The sequence below is a fragment of the Tachysurus vachellii genome, chromosome 2 (assembly GCF_030014155.1).
Source record: "Tachysurus vachellii isolate PV-2020 chromosome 2, HZAU_Pvac_v1, whole genome shotgun sequence".
NCBI classification, from domain to species: domain Eukaryota; kingdom Metazoa; phylum Chordata; class Actinopteri; order Siluriformes; family Bagridae; genus Tachysurus; species Tachysurus vachellii.
Window position 1 is genome coordinate 36,151,777 of NC_083461.1, and position 10,000 is coordinate 36,161,776.

Genomic DNA, 10,000 nt, shown 5'->3' on the forward strand with positions numbered 1-10,000 from the left:
TAAAACTTCCATTTCGCTTTAATCAAGCGTCATCACTTTGTCATCGCTCAGACTTGCGGTTCTGCTCGCGAAAAGAAATTTCTCCTGCGATTATTGTTACGGTCCTTAATAGCCATAGAAAGTGAAAATAAACCCCAGGAACTGTGACAGAATGAATTCCTTCATGTTATTTATTTATTTATTTATTTAATCTCTCTTTTCCCTTCATGTAAAAAAAAAAAAAAAAATAAAAGCCTGGAACGCTGGAAAGCTCTCTGACGCGTCGAGTGTCGACACGACGGATCGTTTAGGTCGACGCGACTTCTCTTAAAGTCTGTGACCGTTACACCTGTCCTGTACCGGATAGCGTGTGACGTGTGAAGATAACACAGAATCACAACGCAGAACTTTATAGATAATGTTTATTTTCCTTCAACTATATCAGCAAAACATTTCAATGAGCTTTTGATATAATTGTAAAAAATTCATAGTAAACAGATAAGAAATAGCTAATGAAAGAAAGAGCATGTAATAATTGTGTGTGTGTGTGTGTGTGTTTGTGTATGTCTGTGTGTGTATGTACGTGTGTGAGTGTATGTGCGTGTGTGTGTGTGCATGTATGTGTATCTGTGTATCTGTGTGTGTTTGTATGTGTATCTGTGTGTGTGTGTGTGTATCTGTGTGTGTTTGTATGTGTATCTGTGTGTATGTCTGTGTGAGAATGTGAGTATGTGTATGTGTGTGTATGTATATGTATCTGTGTGTATGTGTGTGAGATAAAATCACTGACTCTTGTGATTAGAAGAATTGTGTGAGTGTGTGTGTGTATGTGAGAATATGTGTATTTATGTGTATCTGTGTGTATGTGTGTATCTGTGTGTGTTTGTATGTATGTATGTATGTATGTATGTATGTGTTTGTGTGTGTGTGAGTGTATATGTGTGTGTGAGAATGTGTGTGTGTATGTGTATCTGTGTGTGTTTGTGTGTGTGTGTGTATATGTGTGTGTGTGAGATAGAATCACTGACTTCTGTGATTAGTAGAATTGTTTTTGAAACGTTTCTTTCCCCCTTTTGTTAAAAATGAAAGAAGGAGCATTATTGAGCTCGTAAAGGAAATGCACTCAAACTCACTCTATACACACATCTCTTGTTGTTCCCGGTCGCTCTAGAAAGCCTAAAATATTAATTCGGGTCAGATTCGCAGCGAGTCTCATACTTTATACATCGTCGCGGTCTGACGGCACAAAAGTGGGTCCGGCTGGAACGGAACGGAGAGGAATTTAAGCCAGGCGTCAGACGAGGAACCTGAACGTACGTTCGTATTACGTAACGCTGACCGAGCGCTCGGTAACTGTGACAACGACACTGATGAGCACAATGATGTTTTTGAGGAAACAAAGACATTAAAAGAATAAAGCTGTGGTGAAAAAAAGATGATATGATTTCGATGCAGTCGGCGATAATCGCTAATTAACGTTTGGTAGCTGTCGTTTAAGGAGAAAACATTATTAATAATCTGAAAAGTCAGAATTTCCTGCTGTACGTGTCGACGTAGCGAACTGAGAAACCACGTATCAGCCGACACGACACTCCACTGCGGATCCTTTCACGCCTACTAAATCCCTAAAAGCTACAGACTGTCGCTTTAATTTTAAAGTACGTTGCCTCGACGTCTTGTAATGCCCCTGAAAATGAGAACAAACGTGTCTCGGTTCTTCCTTATTCCAAAATCTACATGAATCCTAACAAGCCTTTTTTTTTCCTTGTGCCGTCGCCTCCGTCGGCGAGAAATAACATTGTGGAATCTGTCTTGCCGGCCCTGTGAGGATTATCGTCTAGACGGTCGCACAATATCAGAGTGCCGTCAACGTCTGGTGGTTTTGCAGGAAATACGTTGTCTGTAAACTTTCTGGAAGAGGTTTCACATAATGGACTTCCTCCTCTAAAATGAGTTAACTGCTGCTATAGGATTACCTTGAGTGTTTTATTACGTTTTAGATGAAGGATGTTACACGCTGCGGGTCAAAGCTAGGTGCCGGAGGTTGAGAGTCAGTCTCTGAATGATGATGGGAGGCATAAAACACTTGGGATGTGGATGCTATTAAAAGAGAAGAATCGATGGTGGGTTGAAAAAGGAATCGACACCATCTGACCATCTGAATGGAGAATCTGGTATCCTACAGTAACTAAGCATCCACTGGTTAGAGTCATTAGCTACAATAACTTACTGTCCTTGAGTTACAACTCTGTAATTGGGGAGAGAAAAAAAAGCTGCAGTTTGGACGTGCCCTGGTTTCCGAAGCCGTTTCTCAAAGTGAAAGATTGTAACGGTATGAAATATTCATAATCGTACGGTCAAGAGTCATCAGCACAATTGCAAAAAGCGCTTGTCCTAATTACAGCTGAACAAGGAGTCAGTGATAAATCGGCATGATAACGCTCCCGGGAAAAGCAGCTCGCTCGTGCTGATCTAAAGCCGGCTCGCTCAGATCAGCGACTCTGAACAGCACCCATGACAATATTATCCACCCTTCCAGCGTTTCTTTTTCACGGCACGGATTAACAGAAAGGACTTAAGACAGCTTAGTGATAAACGATACCTTCGATAGAAATTTCCATGTTATGCAAGCCGGTGTTGCTCTGCGCAGAGAAAACTGGGATCGGGTAAACTGATGACGGGTTCGACTACCGCTTGATGAAATAAAACTGCCGCTTTAACGAATGGAAATGATACAGAAGGAATAAAGCTGTGCAGAAACATTCATTACGGTGAAAGAAAAACACTGCCATGAAGGTGTGATTGTATGATCGTGGGGTATGAAGAACAAATCCTTCACTGTGGGGCTTGAATTGAAAACACAACCGAGTGCCGATTTCACAGCCATGGCTAGGAAATCAGCGCTAGCCGTGAGCTGTACGCCTGCACGCTCGCGCAATTACCCAGATATCCAGTAATGTGTGAACTCGTATAGAAAGTATAGTCAATAACTTAATATTCACATCACTCATGAAACTGCGATCTTAGACGTTCTAACTATGACACATGATGAGATTAGTCAGAGGTTCAGAACAGAGGGTGACACGACAGTGGATTTTCAAACCTCTCCTGTCCCACTCCCAGAAAAACATTCCCGTCCCATCCCAATCCCGCAAAAAAATACTGGGGAAAATACTGTCCCATCCCAATCCCAGAAGAATGACTCCCATGACCCACGGGAATCCCGAAAAAATGTGAGCCCGACGGAGTCATTTTTCCCCCCCAGAGTCGTCGTTGCAGTGTGAGTTTCGGGTCCGACTCCATTTTTAATTTTCGCAGCTTCTAGAGAGAACATGGGGAAGACTTTGGGGGCTTCTTTGTGAGATAGACCACAGACTCTGTACTACGTTTAACAATTATTAAAAACAGGCACGTGCAACCTAGCTAGCAGGTGAAGAACTCAAACAACAAAATCACCAGCTAACTTACTTTAAATTTGCAAGAACTTTAGACTAATACAATAACAGGCTTAAATAAACCCAAAACATAAGTCCACTTACAGTTCTCACGGACACGCGTTTTATCAACTGGCTAGTTATCCTCCAGACAGTGACGGACCACATCTTTCTCTCATTTCGGCCGTGTGGCGCACGTGCCCGCTCGCGGTGTGAAGCGTGTCCGCGATATTCTCCGAGATGCACTTGACGGCCTTTTGTGCAGCGGAATTTTTTTTTTTGGGCGACCTAGTTAAGGCAGTAGGGTTTCCCAGCTTAGGCGGGAAGCCCGAAGTGCAAAGTGCTGCAGGAAACCCTGCGTTCCAGTCACGTGATTAATAGTGATTTTGTTTCCCATCCCGTGGGATTGTCAGCCTCTAGTTCAGAACGTTTCAAGCAGACAGGAAGGCTACGGGAACCCAAACCTCGGTGAGCAGAAAAGTGTCTCAGACCAAGCGACACCGAATCCTGACATGGATGAGCTACAACAGCTTACAGACCAGGTTTCACTTCTGTTAGTCAGGACCAGGAATCCTGGAAAAAACATCACCTGCTGCTGTGAATGCAGATGGATCAGGCTTGAGTCCAACATGCCTTGTGTCTATCATTCAGGCTGCTGCTGGTGGTATAATGGTGTGGAGAATGTATTCTTGGCACACACTGTGCTCCTTAATACCAATTGAGCATCATTTAAATGTCAAAATCTGTCTGACAATTGTTGCTGACAGCATGCATACCAAAATATCTACGATTTCAGCCCAATGTGCCAAATGTGGTCTCAGACTGGTTCCAGGAACCTCTCGGCCTTTCCGGTCAAACGATAACTGAATCCAATTTGCGTCTAATCTCACGCTTACTTTGTGACGCTCTCGTAGCGTTATTGCTTTATTTACACTGGATCCTTGAAATCCTGTTGTATCTTTAAATATGTTTGTGTAGTGGGACAAGGGCAAAGCTTTAAGCACAATGATATTGCTTTTGCCCCTTTTCCACCAAAAAGAACCGGGTGCTGGTTCAGAGCTAGCACTGGTGTTGGTTCCACTGGCGAACCTTCTAAGAACCGGTTTGCCTTTCCACCGGCTAGAGAGCATCACAGAACCGAGTCTGACGTCACTGTATACGTGTCACGTGTCCCAGCAATGTTAGCGCAGCAGCGGCAAACACAAACACATCAACAATGGCGGATGTTGCTTTACTCTTAATGCTCATGGCTTTGTGAACCTACATCCAAAAGTAGCGAATCCAAAGTGTACGTGCAGGTTGTTATGGAGAAAGTACATAACGTTATTATCTTTAACACAGAAAAAATTTAGCCTTAGCATGTAGCTACTTACTATCATGTGTGCTGATAATGTATCATATCGCGGTAAAGTAAAAGTGTATTAAACATTAGTATACTTAAGGTATATTATCAAATGCGCTAACAGTAGCTCCGCCCCCAGGCGCTAACACAAGCGGTTCTTAAGTGTAGACCAGCAACGTTTTGGTGCTACTTAAGAACCACTTTTCCTCTTTCAGAGCCGGTTCTTTGGCTCTCGAAAAAGAAAGAACTGGTTCTAAATTAGGCTCCGAACCAGCACTCAAACTGCCTCGGTGGAAAAGGGGCATCAGTGATTCGCCAAGTCGCTATATTACTATACACGCGTAGATAAAATTCTAGCATGTAATGCTCGTGACATAACGTTTTTTGACCAAGTCGTCGTTATATAGCGTAGTATCCTAACGCAAATGTATTACAATATGCAGAAGCGTCTGGTATTTTAGGAGGAAAGCATTACAGGCCACTCGCTATAAAAACAATATAAGCCTCATGAGCACAAGGATCATTTTAAATAGCACTCTGTTGCTCATTTAAAAGAGCACAAGTGAAAAATGCATGCACTGTAAGCGCAAAATGGTCACTGTGATATGTCATCATTGAAGCAGAACCATATGGCTGAAGCCTCGGCCACCTGGCGTATAAATGTGGAACCTAGACGTGTGCATTCTAGCAGTGTGTCAGGAGACCACTGCTATAGCTAACGCCACAGACCTGGGTTCTTATTTCATCGGTAGCGACTGATGACATTCTGTCACAATTTAAGTTAGGACTAAAACTAAATGGCTCCCAATCTGATATATATTAAAGAAAGATTTTAACTGCCTAATACTGTGTATGCTCTGACTTGGCATGAACTCCACAAGACCTTTGAAGGTGTGCTGTGGTTTCTGGCACCGAGACATTAACAGCAGATCCATTCGTTCCTGAAGGTGTGAGGTGGGGCCTCTATAGACCTGGGTCCATTATCTTGCTGAATCAAAGGCCAGTCGCTTCTATTAAGGAATAACGTTTCATTTAAGACATATACTTGGTCTGCAGCAATGTTTTGGATGGGTGGTTAATGTCAAAGTAACATCCAAATGAAGGCCAGGACCCAAAGCACCACATTGTCCAGAGCATCAAAGTGCTTCTGCTTGCTTGGCGTCTTCCCATAGCGCTCCCCGAGTGACGCAGTTGCACCCTGCCGTCCGCATGATGTACAAGAAACATGATTTATCAGGACCAGACCACCTTCTTCCGTTGCTCCATGGTCCAGTTCTGATGCTAATGTGCCCTCCGTAGGTGCTTTCAGCAGTCGATAGCAGTCAGCATGAGCATTTTGATTGGTCTGCAGCTACGCAGCTCCCTATGCAGCAAGCTGTGGTACACTATGTGATCTGATACCTTTCTATCATAGCCAGGATTGACTTCCGCAGCAATATGTGCTACGGTAGGTCTTTTGTGGGATGGGACCAGACGAGCAAGCCTTCGCTCCCCACACACATCACTAATCCTTGGGCGCCGACGACCTCGTCACCGCTTCACTGCTCGTCTGTTTTTGAATCACTTTTGGTGGGCGCTAACCGCTGCGTGTTCCCAGCGGAGCATCGAACAAAGACCTGCTGTTTTGGAGATGCTCTGGTGCTCTCAGTCATCCAGACATCCCAATTTGGCCCTTGTCAAAGACACTCAGATTCTTACACTTGCCCATTTTTCCTGCTTCCAACGTAACTTAAACTAGTGACACATTATGCGCTGCCTGTTATATCTCACGCTTTGACAGGTGCCATTATAACAGGATAATCAATGTTATTTACACGATCCGTCGATGGTTTTAACGCTGTGGCCGATCTGTGTATAGAGTATTATCTTTTTAGCAGGCAGCCATTTTAATTAGACACAAAAATCCGTCTCCTTGGGCTACGAATCGAGCTGCGAATATATGCAGTTTACCAAAAAAAAACAATCCTTTTATTTTATACAATCATTTCGATACGGATAAACGTAACACCGTCGTGTTAGCCGACGTTAGTAAGAACGCCGAACGTAGCGAGATAAAACCGAAGTATAATAAATTTAAGACATTCAAGTGGAGTTTGCTTCCGAGAGAGAGAGAGAGAGAAAGAGAGAGAGAGAGAGAGAGAGACGCATCTCTAATCCTCTTTTGCTGTTCGGTGTTAATACACGGTCTGCCTAATCTGCATTGCTATATACCATGCAATAGAATAGAGGATGTTTGGCTGCTTGGCTATCAGTCAACATAAGGAAATCATCAAAATGTAAAATATTGACTGCTGGAAACCAAAAGGATTTCTCATCGGCCCAGTTCGATTTCTATATTAACATGCGTTCCCTCTGGTCTTGCTGTTCTTTCATTTAATTTCATACCGAAAAAAAAAAAAGTTTGTGCTACACAACACGGTTAGTGGGATTGTGAACTGTAGGAGTCTACATTCAATTTTTGGTTTGGCAGGAGAGGACATATCCTGCACCAACACCACTAATTTTCATTCGCCCACAGCTGTTCAGCTTCTGCGCTGACTGGATCAGTCTCTGTCTCTCTCTCTCTCTCTCTATCTCTGTCCTCCCTGCTGCCTCTTTCTTTTATCAGTCTCAGTCTGTAGCCACTGTTATAGCTTGTAGTCATACAGCTCAGAAACATTTTTGGAATTATAAAAACATGTCCTCATATTCAGACGTCTGTACTGAAATAAAGCTAGATAAACCTTTAGCTCTTTATCATTATGCCCTGCAACCTTTATTATTTAAAAATGTCCATTTGTGGAACAGCACTTTTTAGACTATGGACTATTGTTGAGATATCGTGAAATAATAACGACGCCACAGCCATCCGTGGCTGGAAGCTAAGGGGGCAAAATGCCCCGTGCTCTCTGGGTAAAATTATTCTCTCCCCTGTCGATCACAGCCCGACGTGGGTGTCTGTGAACTCATGCATGTGGAAGAGGGCAGATAGTGATTGGCTTCAAAGGGAGAACAGATTATCTTTCACCCTCCCTATTGGTAGCTGTTGTATGATAGAGAGCTGGCTGGTGGGAGAGAATTGGCAGTTGATGAAATTAGGGAGAAAATCAAGGAAACACATCTTCTTTAGGGTGGTGTGATGTTGCAACGTGGTAGGATCCTACAGTGGGTAGCACAAGTAGCTCCAAGGTCCTAAGGATCCTAAACTCAGAGAACCAAAAGTTCTTCCTGTGTCTATGTGGACATCCTCAGGGTCCTCAGGTTTCCTCCCACCTCCCAAAAACCTGCAGTTAGATGGACCGACTACGCTAAAGTGTGTGTCCGTGCGCACTGGTGCCCTACATCGCTTCTAGGATGTATTCCCAACCACAACCCCGGTTTTCCCAGGACAAGTTATTCCCTAACTAGCATACAGCATCTCAAAAACCGTATTAAGAGCACTCCAAGCGGATATATATATATATATATATATATGTATGTATGTATAGCACAATCCAAGCATAAAGTCCAGCGTAAACATCCTTCGGTTTCTATAAATCGCCGATCCCAGGAATGTGTACAAATGCACTATAAGCACAAAGCTGCTCTTGCCTTATGTGCATTATTAATGCAGAAGCATATGCCGCTGAAGCCGTGGCCGCACGCTTCATAAACGTGCAACCTTTATGTGTGTGTGTTCTCAAAGTGAGCTAAGAGTCCAGAGCTATGATTAATACAAAAGAAATGAATTATTTAAAACATTTCTTTTTTCTCTCGCCTTCTCCCTCTCTCCTTTGCACTTCGCTCTCATAATGACGCTTTTGATGGAGGACCTGGAGCCAAGTCCACCTCTGCAAATCACACACACACACACACACACACACACACACACACACACAAACAGGTTCGCTGTTCTTACTAACTCTCTAGCAAACCAGTCATACCTTAACCGACAGCATGTACTCGATCTCAGGAATGTCTTACTATAAATATTGGCACCTGGGAGGCTTAGTGGTCACACCTCCAGGCCTGAGGGTTTTGATTTTTTTTTCTCGTGCGTGGAATTCGCATCGTCTCCCAGTAATATTGGGGTTTTCTTAGGGTTCTCCGGTTTCCTCCTCCAGTCCAAAGACACGTGTCGAAGTCCGAAACCTCTACATTTATCGGTGTGTGAGAGATCGCTGTGCCCTGTGATGGGCTTGGCAACCTGGATAAGGTGTCCCAAGTCTCCTGGGATAGACTTCAGGTTCCTCGTGACCTCGTGTAGGAATAAACACTAGAGAAAAAAAAGATCTGGATGGACGTCCAGACCTCAGAATCTTCTCAGCGGGAACCACGATTGAGTTCTTGTGACAATTCACTCGTTTTGACGCTAAATATCTGGGTGTATATCTAAGTTTAATCCTTTATGTACCTGGGTCTCATGTTACGATTTATTTTCCCAAATATTACTAAACACAATGACATAATAAGATTAATCCTATAACACACAAACACACAAGTCTGTGGAGTTAAAGGAGTGTAATAATGTACCTTAAATGACTTTATATACTATAAAGCTGTACTATATAAAGATGGACATTTTTTATAGTATATTTATGCTCAGATTTTTATGGATTAAACAAGACTAACAGCCCTGAACAACGTTCTGTTGAACATTAAGGTAGATTTGGAACAAAAACATAAACAAAACAGAAGATGCTAAATGCTAAAGCTGAAAGACAGACGTTTGGTCTGAAGAGACAGAAAGTGAGTGAGATGCTGAAGCTGTTCACAGAAGAATATACACGATATAAATATTAATATAAATAGACTCAGGCTCGGTTAAAGGCTGTAATTAGCTCACAGTTAGCACATTAGCATGTCTCCTACCTGACCCACATCAGTCCCTCAGAGCACAAACACATAACCGGCTCCTTTTCCTTCTGCTCGACGCCGCCGCCAGCTTTTTCCGCGTCAACGCTTTCGGTGCTCGGTTTTTGTTTTATTTATTCGTTCGTTTTTGTTTTGTTTATTTTATTTATTTATGTATTTATTTTGTGAAATAAGAGAAAACGAGGCGCTCCGCCGTGTTCCCGTTAAAAACGCGCTAGCGAGCGCTGCCTCTGTTTGCAGAGATGCTGCGCGTGTGCAGCCGAGCGTGCGGACGAGGAGACTCGCGGGCGCGCGCGCGCACACGCTCTCACACACACACTCTCTCTCTCTCGCACACACACTCTCTGTCTCACTCGCACACACTCTCGCACACACACACGCACGCACACACACACACACTCTCTCTTTCACA

At 43.4% G+C, this 10,000-nt stretch overlaps 1 protein-coding gene across 3 annotated transcripts in view; it reads right to left on the reverse strand.

Annotated features, from left to right (window-relative positions):
• ptprdb (protein tyrosine phosphatase receptor type Db) overlaps window positions 1-10,000 on the reverse strand; it is a 74,831-nt gene that overhangs the window by 45,835 nt on the left and 18,996 nt on the right. The window contains exon 1 of one of the 3 annotated variants that reach the window (XM_060864497.1): window positions 9,586-9,715. The exons of the other annotated variants lie outside the window; for them this stretch is intronic. The gene's annotated coding sequence lies outside the window, so the exon portion shown is untranslated. Of the gene's footprint in view, window positions 1-9,585; window positions 9,716-10,000 lie in introns of those variants that run through there. 3 annotated transcript variants of the gene reach the window in all.